The sequence below is a fragment of the Schistocerca nitens genome, unplaced genomic scaffold (genome assembly GCF_023898315.1).
Source record: "Schistocerca nitens isolate TAMUIC-IGC-003100 unplaced genomic scaffold, iqSchNite1.1 HiC_scaffold_466, whole genome shotgun sequence".
NCBI lineage: Eukaryota > Metazoa > Arthropoda > Insecta > Orthoptera > Acrididae > Schistocerca > Schistocerca nitens.
Genome location: NW_026045999.1, coordinates 23,662 through 37,744, shown reverse-complemented (window position 1 = coordinate 37,744; position 14,083 = coordinate 23,662).

The window sequence follows — 14,083 nt, the reverse complement described above, 5'->3', positions numbered from 1 at the left end:
CAAGCCCACTTTTTACGGCAGTGCCCCAATCTCCAGTCCCCCCCCCTCCTGTAATACCTGTCACCTCCCTCATCCCACCTACTCCCAGAAGTGTAAGGCTCGACCCCCTCCTACCACTCCTGAACTCACCGTTCCTGTCCGCCCTCTGGACGCCCCCACCCCTCCCGGCAACTCCCTTCGCCCACCCCCTACCGCTGAGGACATCATCCGATTCCTCACCATTATCCTGCAGAATGTGCATCCTTTTCAGCGCCCACACACCCTCCAACAGATCTCCCTCGCCGCCCGATCCGTTTTCCACCTCAAAATGCACGCCACCTACTCCAACAACCAGGCCCATTTCACCTTCTCCCGTCTTGACACCCTCGTTTAAATCCCTGTCATGGCGCGACAGCAACGTATCCTTTTCAACAACATCCGCTCCCTTCCCGCCAACAAGAACCTCTTTCTCCATACCCTGGCCACCCACCGCGTGGACGCCTTCCTCCTTAATCAAACCTTCCTCCAACCCCACCACACCGTCCACACTTCGCCCTACCTCCTCCACCACTCCGACAATCCCTTCCCAATTGCGCGTGGCGGAGTTGCCATTGGGCACCATCGCCAGATCCCCGTTCGGCTCCAACCTCTCCTTCCCGACCCCACCGAACACCTGATCCTTAGTCTCTTCTTCCCTGGCCTTACCGTTACCTGCGCCACCATCTATGTCCGCCCTAACGCCCCTATTCCCTTCGACTTCCTCTCCCACATTGACCGTACCTTCTCCTCCTACGTGATCGCCGCCGACCTCAACATCCATAGTCGTTCCGCCGCCCATTTACGGCGGTGGCATCGGTTCCTCTCCTCCCTTCAAGGCGAGCTCATTCCCATCCCCCAGCACACCCGTCCCGAATCCAACTCCACTCCTGATGTTATCCTCTCCTCCCCCAACCTCCTTGGCCGCATAACGGTGGATGTCCTGGAGCCTATTGGTAGCGACCATCTCCCTGTCCTCCTCACCGTTTCAGACGGTCGTCGCCCTCGCCCCGACCCTCGTACTGACCCTCCCCCTAAGTATGTCCACGACTATTCCTGCGCCGACTGGAATGCCTACCGGGATACCCTTTCCACCCAGGTCGATAGCCACCCTCTCACCTACCACCACTCTGACGATGTCACCCAAGCCGCCTCCTTTCTCCAGCAGACCTTGTCTGAGGCCGTGGAGGCCCATGTCCCTACTGTCGCCATCCACCCCCACCGTCCTACCTTACCCCCACAGGCCGTTCTCCTCCCACGTGAATCCCGTCGTCTCTACCGTGCCTTCCTCCGCACGCGTGACCCGGACACACTACAAAGCCACCGGCAACTCCAGCGACACATTCGTAATTTGCTCGCGGCTAAGAAACGCCGGGACTGGCGGCAGACATGCACCCGTTTAAATGCTACCCTACCAATCAACTCGTCCAAGTTCTGGTCGGCCTTCTGTCGCCTTACCGGAACTAAACCCTCCCCCTATTATCCTCTTCTCCATGATGATCACCCTTTCCCTGACTCTCTTAGTAAGGCCAATCACTTTGCCTCCTACCTCTCCGATGTATTTTCCATCCCCGATGATCCCCAGTTCGATTACTCCCTCTTCCCGGATATCCGCGATCGAACTGACACCTCTTCCCCTCCCCTCGCTCCGGGTTTCCAGTACTTGGACAAAATTGCACACACGGAACTCAATGCCCCTATCACTACGCAGGATCTCATTACTACACTCCGCACAAAACGCAACACTGCTCCTGGTCACGATCGTGTCACCTACCGTCACCTTCGTGAAGCTCCTGTCTCTTTCCTCTCCACCCTGGCCAGGCTCTACAATGTAGTCCTGTCCACCGGTTACTACCCCGACCTGTGGAAAACCTCCCGTATCCTCATGTTCCTTAAACCCGGCAAACCACCGTCCGCCGTCTCCTCCTACCGCCCCATCAGCCTTACCTCGGTCTTCAGCAAGGTCCTGGAATCTATCCTCACCCGCCGCATCCACCAGCATCTCCGCCAGTACCGCCTCCTTCCCGTTACCCAGTGTGGCTTTCGGCCGTCCTTCTCTTCCGACGACCTTCTCCTTCACCTCACTCATCTCCTTTCCGAACAGCTTAATTCCCGTCACTCCGCAATCTTCCTCTCCCTGGACCTCGAACGTGCCTATGACCGCGTATGGCATTCCAGGCTCCTCTTCAAGCTCCAAACCTTCGCCCTTCCCATTAACTACGTCCGTCTGATCGGCTCCTTTCTCTCCCGCCGTCCTTCATATGTCACCATCCATAACGCAGAATCCTACACCTTTTTCCCCTCTGCCGGTGTGCCCCAAGGCTCCGTCCTCTCCCCCCTTCTTTACTTGTTGTACACGGCGGACATGCCGCCGCCGCCTGCCCCCGTCCACCTTATCCAGTTTGCCGATGACACCGCCTTCCTTGCCCTTGCCCCCACCCTGCAACGCTCCCAACACCTTCTCCAATCCCATCTTGACCGGTTCACCGCTTGGTGCAACCAGTGGTTGCTCAAGGTCACTCCCTCCAAAACCCAGGCGATCATTGTAGGCAAAACCACCCCTTCCTTCCGCCTCCTTGATTTCTACATCACCATCTATGGCCGTCCTATCGCCCTCACTCCCACCCTTAAGTACCTTGGCGTCACCCTCGACCGTCGCCTCTCCTGGACTCCCCACCTCCGGACAATCCAAGCCAAGGCACACTCCCGACTCAGTCTCCTCAAGCTCCTCTCCGGCCGTACGTGGGGTCTGGACCCCTCCACCATCCTCCACATCTATAAATCCCTCATCTGCCCTATCCTTTGTTATGCCCATCCGGCTTGGATCTCCGCCCCCCCTCCCTTTTATAAATCCCTCCAATTCCTTGAACGCCATGCTCTCCGCCTCGCCTATTGCATCCGTCTCCCCTCCCCCACGCGGATTCTGTATGATCTCATCCCCTTCCCCCACCTCCTCCTTTCCTTGAAATTATACTGATCCTGTACACCTCCCGTAAACTTGATCCTCCTCACCCGCTCGTCTCCCCGATCCTCTCCCACCCCCGCCCGCTGCCGCGCCTGTATTCCCACGTCACGCCCGGTCTCCATCTGTCCACCCTCCTTACCCTCTCCCAAGGTGGCTTCCGTCAGCTCCCCCTCCCTGATGATGTCCTCGTCCCCTCCATCTACCCCTCCTATCAACTTTGACCCTGCCCCGCCCCCCACTTCCCGTGTCGTTTCCGTTCGGTACCCTCCCTCCCTTCTTTTCTCTTCCCTTCTTTTTCCATCTCCCCGTCCCCTCCCTTCCCCCTCTTCCCCCGGGCTTCCTCTCCCACTTCATCCCTCCCCCCTATCTCCCCTGCCCGTGGCATCTCTGCTCTCCCCTCTCGCTCTCCCACTCCCCTTCCTCCTCCTCCTCTCTTGGCAGGTCCCCGGACTCGCACACGCATAGTGAACATTTGCGCGCCGGAGATCGTCGCCTTCTGTGTCTCGTGTGTGTGACGTCGTATAGTGTTTTTGGTGTCCGCCGTCCCACTACTGCGTTCACTTGTGCCGTCGGATTCATCAGTGTTTTGTGCGCCGTGGCAACGTGTTTTCAGTGTTGTTATCGTCATATGTGACCGACTCCGTGTTTTTTGTGTCTCTGTGACCTCTCTCTTTTGCCCGTCACTTTGTTCATTTTCATTCACCATTTTTTATACTCTTGTAAAACGCTATGGCTGAAGAGCGGCGTAGTGTGCCGCTGTCAGCCTACCTGATTTGTACAGGTTTTAAAATAACAATAAAGTAAAAAAAAAAAATCTTCAACAACAAATGAATAATTCCCAGCAAAAATACACCAATGTAATTAAATCATTTTATGCAAGATTTCATTTCAGTTGCTTAAGGTATAAACTTTAGTATTTTGTCACGAAGTGATGGCTTCTTAAGGCGGTAAGTTTCAAAACCAGTGTCTCCATGACATCTTCAGCAGTTCTCTGACATGTCTCGAATGTGTGTCTGTCAGAATGGACCTATTGTTGGTATTACATTGTTTCTGCAGGGTCACAGTCTTTAAAAGTGTCTCTGAAAAAAGCCTTAAATTGTATTTTTCCTGGACATTCCTCACAAGAGTGCAGCATACAATCTTTCGATTCCAAACTACACACAGTTTTTTTCTCAAAACCTTGGAGTCATCTTGGATGGACGCTTCTGAAGCCAACATCAGTTTGACATTTTGCTGATTTCCACATACACATACTGGATTTGGTTCAGAAGCACCAACTGTAGTACCCCATTTCAGCCTGAACCCTCAAAATTTTGAGAAGCTCAGTTGGTTTCCATATTGCTTACAACAAGCAATGAATATTTCTTTCAGGTTTCAGAGAAGCAGATGTTTCTGCTTGTGAATCTTTTTCCTATTTATTTTTACTGCAACACAATCCTTTTAGCCTGGGCATAAACAAGAAAACTCATCATCTCCAAAAAAAGTTTGGACATTTTGTTTTACTTCATCATTGAGCTTTTTCCGCGTTTCAGTTTGCACATGCTGCTAAAATCCTGTCTTCTAGCTTTAGTTTCCTAGACTTCTGCTCCATTTTAGTCGAAGCAGCAAATTCTTTGGCTGTTTTTTCAACAGTCCAACTATTAGGGGCCAGGGGCAATTTTTTGAAGCCTGAAGCTTAAGTTCTTCTATTGAGATACCTATATCTTTAAATTTTTGGCACTCATCCGTTTGTATTTGAGCAATATCTACTTGGTTCACACCAGCAGTTGTGGCAATTACCTTAGTAATGCTACCTTAGGTGATCAAAACTTTGCGCTTTATGTATCCCATTGAATCAATTTTTCTGATCCATTGAACCCTTTAATGATGACTCTCCAGGTCATGACAATGAAGTATTAGCAGTGAACAAGCATCAACAAGATTCATGATTTCAGTGGATAGTGACTCTTGCTTATTCTGATGGGATGATTCTTTGTGGGCCACTTCTTGTCTGCATTTGGTACACATTTTCAGACCAGGATTCAAAACATTAGTCAATAACTTCAACCTGTCAGACACTGCAATGGTCACTGCTGTTAAAGCTTTCTTGGTTATGTGTTTTTCTTTACCAAATGGGTTGCAGCAAGGCTTCTGAAATAACTGAAATTTTGTTAGTAACAAGGCATTATGGTATGAACAAATTTGGGCATCTTCAGTAAAATCAAGCCCAGACCCACGTCATACAAGCTCCTTGTCCATTGGTGACATTTTCTTAACTGACTGTAGTTTACTTTTATCATAATAAAATGGTGATGACTTACGACAATCAGCTCCATCTGATCCACCAAAGTAGCTGGGTAAAGGGGGCTCTTGGTTCATTTTATACAATAGTTTATTAACCTATAACACGAAATTTTGAAAGCTTATGAATATCAAGGTTTGAAGCATAGAAGATTCGTTTGAATGTAAAATATACTAATTAGGCCATCAAAACATATTGTTTTAGTGCTTACCTTCCGCTGCAACAGTGATTATTGATTATTCAAACACTCAGTACTAAACACTGAGACTGTGCACTGTCAACACCACAGATTACACCTCATAGAAGACTGACGTAGTAAAAATTGACAATAATGAAAGCAACAATTGAAAGTGGTATCTTACCAATTAATCACTGCTGCGAGGACAGAGCCTTAAAAAATATTGCTGTTTTATAATGTCGATGGAAACTGAGTAACAATACATATGCACCACTACACATTGTAGGGATAAAACATTCTAAACAACATAACATTCCATTATGATCATCTAGATTTTATGATCTCAAGAGCATTCTCTGAGGTTTTATTATATTTATATTCTACTCTGTAAAATAATGTAAAGACACTTATTGGCACAGTTATATTCCCTAAACAGCAGACAAATCTTATACTATTAAAAGATACAACAATTACACATTTTTTGATCTACAACTTCAAATTGTATTAATTTTATGTATTCACTGATAATCCATTTTCCCTCTTTTTGAGTCGGCTTCTTACTCATCAACATGAAAGGTTGAGAAATAAAACAATATAGCTTTGAAAGTTTAAAACATGTTGTTTCCAGCTATGCTAATAAAAAGAGGATTGAACAAGACACAGTTGAGATATTGCCCCCCAAAAATACCCTAAATTATGCATGTAGAAAATTATGGCCAACTTTGCAAATGCATATATTATCTTCTAGGCATCCAACGTTAATTAAATATGATCCACACGCATACATCATAGGTAGGAGTAAACCTGTGAAGTTTTGGTACGATTGGTCAATATGGAAAGTCGCAGAGCTCGGTCAAACCTTGGCTCTCAGAAAAGCACGACGAATTTTTTAGCCACTTTAGAGGCTTGTAGCTATACTTAGGTGTGGCTAAATCCCACATTTTTGCCATGGTGTGATTGAGCATAAAAAGCTGTCAGTGTATGTTAAAGCAAATGACAAAATGTGTGCTAGAACTTTTAAAAAAGCGTAGCAAACTTGGCACATCCGCACTTTCGTACATGATGCGAAGGCAAACATTCTTGGAAATTACCGGTAATTGTGTTGGATTGTTCTAGGTAAGTATTGTGGGCATTGATATGCCATTGTTGGTTAGAATACCTTTCTAATATTAGTCATGGGAGCATGGTTTGGTTTGTTGTACTGTGGACATTGCTTTGGACAGAGAAAGTGAAAGTGTGAATTATGGATTTTACAATTTGAGTGTGTTGTTTGTTTGTACTGTGGGCTTCGTTTTTTTGCTGCCATATAGGTCAAGTGAAATTTGTCATTCGACTTTGGAGTTGTGTGCAAGTTCACCATATGTAGAGCTATGCTTGAGTTATTTGGGTGAACTGAAATTTGCAGCATCATGTTTTAGAGTTTTATGTTGGTTCCTGGTATTGGCGACTTGGTTGCAGCTATGTAGGTGAAGTGAAAATTGTGGTGTTGAGTTTTTGAGTTGTGTATGGATTACTGGTATTGTGGTCTATATTTGAGATATAGAGGTAACGCGAAATTTACAACACCAATAGTTTTCATTTCTCTGATTTTTTTGTGTTAAATTTTGAGGATTTTGTGTGCTTGATTTATTGGCAAATATTTGCTTTGTAGTGATGTCATTATTCTTACTGTCATATATTTAGCCTGTGTGTGCCCAAAACCACCTTCTTCATTCAGTTTTTCTGTTTGTTTCATTCTGTTGCAGGAGTTAAATACTTCACATGTCATTTATGTTTGTTAGCAGGTGTCATGAGTGGCATCGTGGTCACTATATTTTATGTGCTTGAAACAGAAGTGTACACCATTTAGATGACATTACTGGTCAAAACAGGTGGGCGGAGTTATAACTGTGTTATACCAATCTAACTTTTATAGCAATTAGAGCAGTAGATGTCTTTATATAGACTGATTTTGTTCTTCGGATATAGTTTGTGTGTGTTTTGACTAATTAAAAATAATGCTATGTTCCAAGGATCATTGGTCTGTTTCTATCAAAATGGTGTAGCTTATTGGTTTTACACTCTGCCTTCTTTGTGTTTATGGCTACATACTAACTATTTACAGATTAATAGCTAGCCCAATGGTTGAAAAGTAAAAATAATGCATTCATTGATCTGTCACTGCTCATGTAATAATTACATATACTTCTAAGTAGCACAAGCAGTCATTGTAGTCTTTTATGCCACAAGGTTTATGTTAAATATCTGTCTTCAGAGCAGACATTTCCAGAAGAATCAACTAACGCTCACGACTTTTTTTTTCCTTTATTGTTATTTCATGCCTCAGCTGAGGCGGGCCAGCAGCAGCCTACATACACCACTCTTCGGCCAAAAGACACAACATATATATACATGGAAGACATAGAAACATAAAATACATGGTAAACACATAATGAACACTGCACAACAAATCAGAAGTCGTTCATTTGAAGGCGCTGTAAATGAAGGGTGGCACCAGTTGAAATGGACAACATCCAGGTGGAGACGCGAATGTAGTAGAAAACAACGATGAAGACACTGTACACAAACGGAGAGACACTGACACACAAAAACACTTTTGACGATCATCGGCGATGCACTCACACTGACGAAGGGGAGGGAGCTGCCTCCAGGTCAATTGGAGAAGGAGGAGGGCGGAAAGGAGGGGGTGTGTCAGTAAGAGGGTGGGGGAAGGAGAGAGTGGAGGGGTTGGAAGCCCGGGGAGAGGGGTGGAAGCGGGAGACGTGGGTGACAGAAGGGGGGAAAAGGAAGGTGAGGTGGGAGAGAGGGAGCTCTGGGGGGAAAAGGGGGGAATGGGAGGGGCGAGAAAGAACTGGTAGGAGGGGTAGATGGACGGGAAAAGGGCATCATCAGGGAGGGGGAGTTGACAGAAGCCACCTTGGGAAAGGGTATGGAGGTTGTGAAATGGAGACTGGTGGGATGCAAGAATACAGGTGTGGCAGCAGGCTGGGATGGGCGAGGATGGGAGAGACAAGCAGGTGTGGGGGATTGAGCTTGCGAGAAATGTAAAGGATCTGTATCCATTCAAGGAAAAGGAGAAGGTGCGGGAGGGGAATAAAGTCATATAGGAAGGGAGACGGATGCGATAGGCAAGGCAGAGCACATGGTGTACAAGGATTTGGAGGGACTTATAGCAGCTGGAAGGGGTGGAGGTCAAGGTGGGATGGGCATAGCAGAGGATGGAGTGGATGAGAGATTTAGAAGTGTGGAGCATGGTGGAGGGGTCCAGACCCCATGTTCGGCCAGAAACGAGTTTGAGGAGGCGGAGTCAGGAATGTGGCTTGGCTTGGATCGGCAGGAGAGGGGGGTCCAGGAAAGGCGACGGTCAACGGTGACACCAAGGTACTTGAGGGTGGGGGTGAGATTAATAGGACGGCCATAGATGCTGACAAAAAATAGAGAAGGCTGAAGGAAGGGGTGGTTTTGCCTACAATGATTGCCTGGGTTTTGGAAGGCTTGGCCTTGAGCAGCCACTGGTTACAACACATGGTGAACCAGTCAAGATGGGATTGGAGAAGGTGCTGGGAGCGTTGCAGGGTGGGGGTGAGGGCAAGGAAGGCAGTGTCATTGGCGTACTGGAGAAGGTGGATGGGGGGTGAATGAGGTGGCATGTCTGCCGTATATAGAAGAGGGGAGAGGGTGGAACCTTGGGGCACACTGGCAGAGGGGTAGAAGTTGTAGGATCCGTGTTATGGATGGTGACATAGGAAGGATGGTGGGGAAAAAAGGAGGCGATCAGATAGACGTAGTTAATAGGAAGGGTGAGGTTTGGAGCCTGAAAGGGAGACCGGAATGCCATACACGGTCATAGGCACGTTCAAGGTCAAGGGAGAGGAAGATGGTGGAGTGACGGGAGTTGTTCAGTGAGGAGGTGAATGAGGTGAAGGAGAAGGTCTTCAGCAGAGAATAACAGCCGAAAGCCACATTGGGTAGCAGGAAGGAGGTGGTTCAGGTGGAAATGCTGCTGGATGCGTTGGGTGAGGATGGATTCCAGGACCTTGCTGAAGACCGAGGTAAGGCTGATGGGACGGTAGGAGGAGACAGTGGATGGCGGTTTGTTGGGTTTGAGGAACATCAGGATCTGGGAGGTTTTCCACAGTTTGGGATAGAAGCCGCTGGAGAAGACCACATTATAAAGTCTAGCCAGGATGGAGAGGAAGGAGGCGGGAGCTTCACAAAGATAGTGATAGGTAAGACAGTTGTGACTTGGAGTGGTGTTGCGTTTCGTGTGGAGTGTAGAGACGATATCTTGAATAGTGATCAGGGCGTTGAGTTCATTGTGTGTAATGTTGTCCAAGTACTGGAAGCCAGGAGCGAGTGGAGGGGCAGAGGTGTCAGTTCGATCGCGGACATCAGGGAAGAGGGAGTAATCGAACTGGGGATCGTCACGGAGGATAAAGACATCGGAGAGGTAAGAAGCAAAACGGTTGGCCTTACTAAGGTTATCAGGAAAGGGGTGATCATCTTGAAGGAGAGGGTAGTAGTTAGATCTGGTAAGGCGGCGGAGGGCTGACCAGTACTTAGACAAGTCGATAGGTAGGGTAGCATTATGATGGGTGCAGGTCTTTCTCCAGTCCCGGCATTTCTTGGCCACGAGCAAGTTTCGGATGCGTTGTGGGAGTTGCCCGTGGCTTCGTAGTGTATCCCGGTCACACATGTGAAGGAAGGCATGGTAGAGACAGCAGGATTCATGGAGGAGGAGGATGGCCTGTGGCGGTTAAGTGGGACAGTGGGGGTGGGTGGCGACGGTAGGGATGTGGGCCTCTACAGCCTCAGACAAGGTCTGTTGGAGAAAGGTGGCGGCACGGGTAAAGTCCTCAGGGTGGTGGTAGGTGAGGGCGTGGCTTTCGATCTGGGTAGTGAGGGTATCTCGGTAGGCACTCCAGTTGGCATGGGAATAGTTATGGACATACTTTGGGGGAGTGTCAATGTGAGGGCCAGGATGGGGACGATGACCGTCTGATGAGGACAGAGAGATGGTCACTGCCAATAGGGTCGAGGACGTCCACAACCATGCAGCGGATTGGTGAGAGTAGGTTTGTGGGTCGGGAGCGACTGGGAGATGGCGGGAGGAGACAGGTCCCGGTGACGGTGTGATGGTGGCGTGGGTCGTGGCTCATTGAGCAACCACCGTGGCGGGGGCTGCAGTAGCTGACGTAGTTGCGGGGGAGGGAGGAAGTGGAGGGAAGGGATCAGAAGAGGGCGAAGGGGTTTGTTGAGCTCGAGCAGGAGCAGAAGTGGGAGCAGGAGAAGGGGCAAGAAAGGGCGTAGGGGTTGTAAGGGTGAGGAGGGGGGGTGTATCGGGGAGGGCGACTGTGTGCACCAAGTAATGGTGGTGGTGGTGGCCGATGGGGAGGTGTAAACTATTGCAGTTGTGGTGGCGGTGGTGAGGGATTACCAAAGGAAAAACAGCATGGGAGAACCGGAACAATAAGGGACGAAGACAGTGAGGAAAAACACACGAAGATGACAACGACGAAGACTTGGGCTGCTGGGCTGCTGGGCTGCTGGAACCGGCGAGGGCCGCTGGCACGGCTGGCACGACTGGAACGAGTTGGGCTGCTGCTGGAACTGGCTGGGCTGGCCCTGGAACCGGCTGGGCTGCTGCTGGAATCGGCGAGGGAGGCTGGCGTAGCTGGAATGGCTGAAAACCGGCTGGCGTGGCTGGAAACTGGCTGGGCTGCTGGGGCTACCGGAGCTCGAACCTCGACGTGGCACTGGCGTCACGGCTGGGCTGCTGGCTGCGACGACGGCTGCTGCACCTGCGACAAGTTCTGGCACTTCAACGATTGTGGTCAACAACCACTGAAGATCACGCTCGCAGCCGTCAGAGCATGTATTTAAAGCAAACCTCATTTGCATCATTTTTCAAGATCATAACACTAAGAAGAAGTTGTGCATCATAAACGAAAGTTGGTGTTGTGTACATAGTTCTGCGTAGTCAGCGCGTGCACAACTTTCCCACTAGAGCGCGTCCCGCTAAGCACAACAGCACAGGCGCAGCGCTCGTCTGGCTCCGGACTACAAGATGGCGCTGTCTTAGAGATGGACCAAATTCTGCTTCCGCCAATCTGCGTATTAATATGTAACGCAGCCAATGAGATTGCTGCTTACGTAGAAACTTATCTCCTTGCGGATTACACTCGTGCAGTGATACCAGAACGCCCGAGTTATTATAACAAGTGTACAGACCTCCAATCACTCAGTCTGCATTAGTCTGTACGAGTCTGCATTAGTCTGCACCAGTCTGCATTTGTCTGTACCAGTCTATAGTCAAGTTTCAGTCTGTGCCTAATAAGATTACCATATTCCTGTACATAGCCATGAAGATAAATGAATAGACACTTTGTCAAGTATCAGAGATATGTGAGAATAAGATTAACGTACCAAGACCAAAGGAACTTCAGGCTGTCAATTGTAAATAGCATCCAGAACCAAGTTAAGTAATTTTTATGCTTGTAATTATTTTAATAAATGTGTGTGAAAATTAATCAAGTTCTGTTTAAAGTTGGTCACCGTCAATCTGCTACTCTAAGCGTGCTAGTGGCATTTCCATCGTCTGACCTAATGGTAGAAAATAAACATGCCACGATAAGACCACGAGACATATTGCTGACACTCGCCTACTTCGTTAGAGCGACAAGTCAAATAATCTGATGTTGTGTGTACCGAAGGTCTTACAGTACGCACACCACAGTTGGTAATCGTGTTTCTGCATCTGAAAGTGGACATCTATTCCAGTTTCACGCCAGTCGCATAAGGGTGGTGTTAGCTCGAACACACGTGAATGTTCTTCTCGCTGTTTTCTTTGAACGCAACGGGTCAGCGCATCATGAGTTCCTACCTTACGGTCAGTAATGTATACATCATGGAAGTTATGCGACGTTTGCCCGAGCAGTCTGAAGGAAACGACCAAAACCGTGTCAAAACCATTAGTGAAAACAGCACCATGATAATGCTGCCGCTCACAACTGAATGCTAGTTCGTGTTTTTTGGGAAAACCTCAGCCATCATATTTGTCGAACATGACCCCCTGCGACTTGCACCTGTTGCCAAGGCTGAAGAGAACCACGAAAGAGCGTCTTTTTGTCACCAATGATGAGATAAAAACAATCGGTGAAGTGCTTCCACGATTAAAAACACCTCTGGCGCAAGTGTATATTACATTGGCGGAATGAAGTTAATGTTGATCAATAAATGAAGATATTTTAAGGAGAAACAAAAACTCCGATTACGTCTACAACTCTGCTTCCGCCGTTTTTTTTTTCAAGCCGGCCGGGGTGGCCGAGCGGTGCTAGGCGCTACAGTCTGGAACCGCGCGACCGCTACGGTCGCAGGTTCAAATCCTGCGCTTTGGGCATGGATGTGTGTGACGTCTTTAGGTTATGTAACACTTCTGACACTAAATGTAACTGGGTTTTTCTCTGTTGATGCTAGTCAATAGCCAGGATGAGCATTAATGCAAAGGGCATTTGATTCTAAAGCATTCTGTCAGGGTGAAAATACTAAATTAATTAAGTTTCTCTCTTAACAACATGTGGGCAGGGTGGGTTCTTCCTTGGCTCGGGTATGAGGTAGAATGAAACAGCGTTTTTACATAAGATAACTTTTATTGCAAGTTTCGTACAACTGTTTCCTTACTCGATGTTCTGGCTCGGAGAACGGCAGCTGTGTCGTTTGCGAAGCCTTCTCCCGCGGCAGCGGCGGCGTCTGATTACGCGTGGCAGTGTGTAACTCGTGTCACCGTCTCGCCCAGTTGACTGGAGATGCACAGCGCGAGGTGGCCCGTTTAATTATTGCGAGCGAAGTCGTGCATCGGACGGTGATACCTTGGATGTGGCGTCCCAGTGTTTCTCTTCTCTAAGCGGCCGCGTGTGTTGTGCGTCGGCCAGCGGAGCGGCGCGGCGGGGGAAGGCCAGTGTCCCGGACTCGAACAACGGACTCCCGCTTGCCAGTCTTCGGCTGTCAGATCTTCATCCCAGCTCACAGGTGACTGCTGATGTGAGGCCGTCTCCTTCCCGTCCTCACGAGTCACCCGGGTATGTAAAAATCAGACTTCAAATACCTTTTAACTTCTGTCTTCTGGCGCCGCGGCTGCTGTTTGCTATTCCATTACAGCGGCGGACTTGGTGCGTCTGTGTACAATGTAGTCTCTTCTTGCATGACGGTCTTCAGCACCGAAACTGACTGAAAACTACTGCTACTCTCCTCTCTTTTCTTGTCGGGCCCACTGCGTCCCGCGTATTTATTCACTTCAGTTCACTGGAGGTGAACGACTTCACGGTCATTGCCTCGTCTGTCACGTTGAAAAGCTTCTCGAAGAATCTTCTTAACGTCGGTCATTGGCTCTTGGAGGGTAGGCGAGGGTCTTTGCTCACATGTGACAACTGAGAAACACGTGAGCCGGTCGGGCGATGCCCTGACGGCTGAATCGACAGCTTCTCCTGAACGTGCTATGCTGACTTGCAGGCGCCGGCCGTTCCCACTGCTGCTTTGTCCGCTGTTTGCCAGTGTGTAATTCTTCTAAACTAAACTAAGTTTTTCATTTATTTTCTAATTTCTCTAATTTATTTACTTATCTTAAGTGCCACTCAACAGTTAGTTA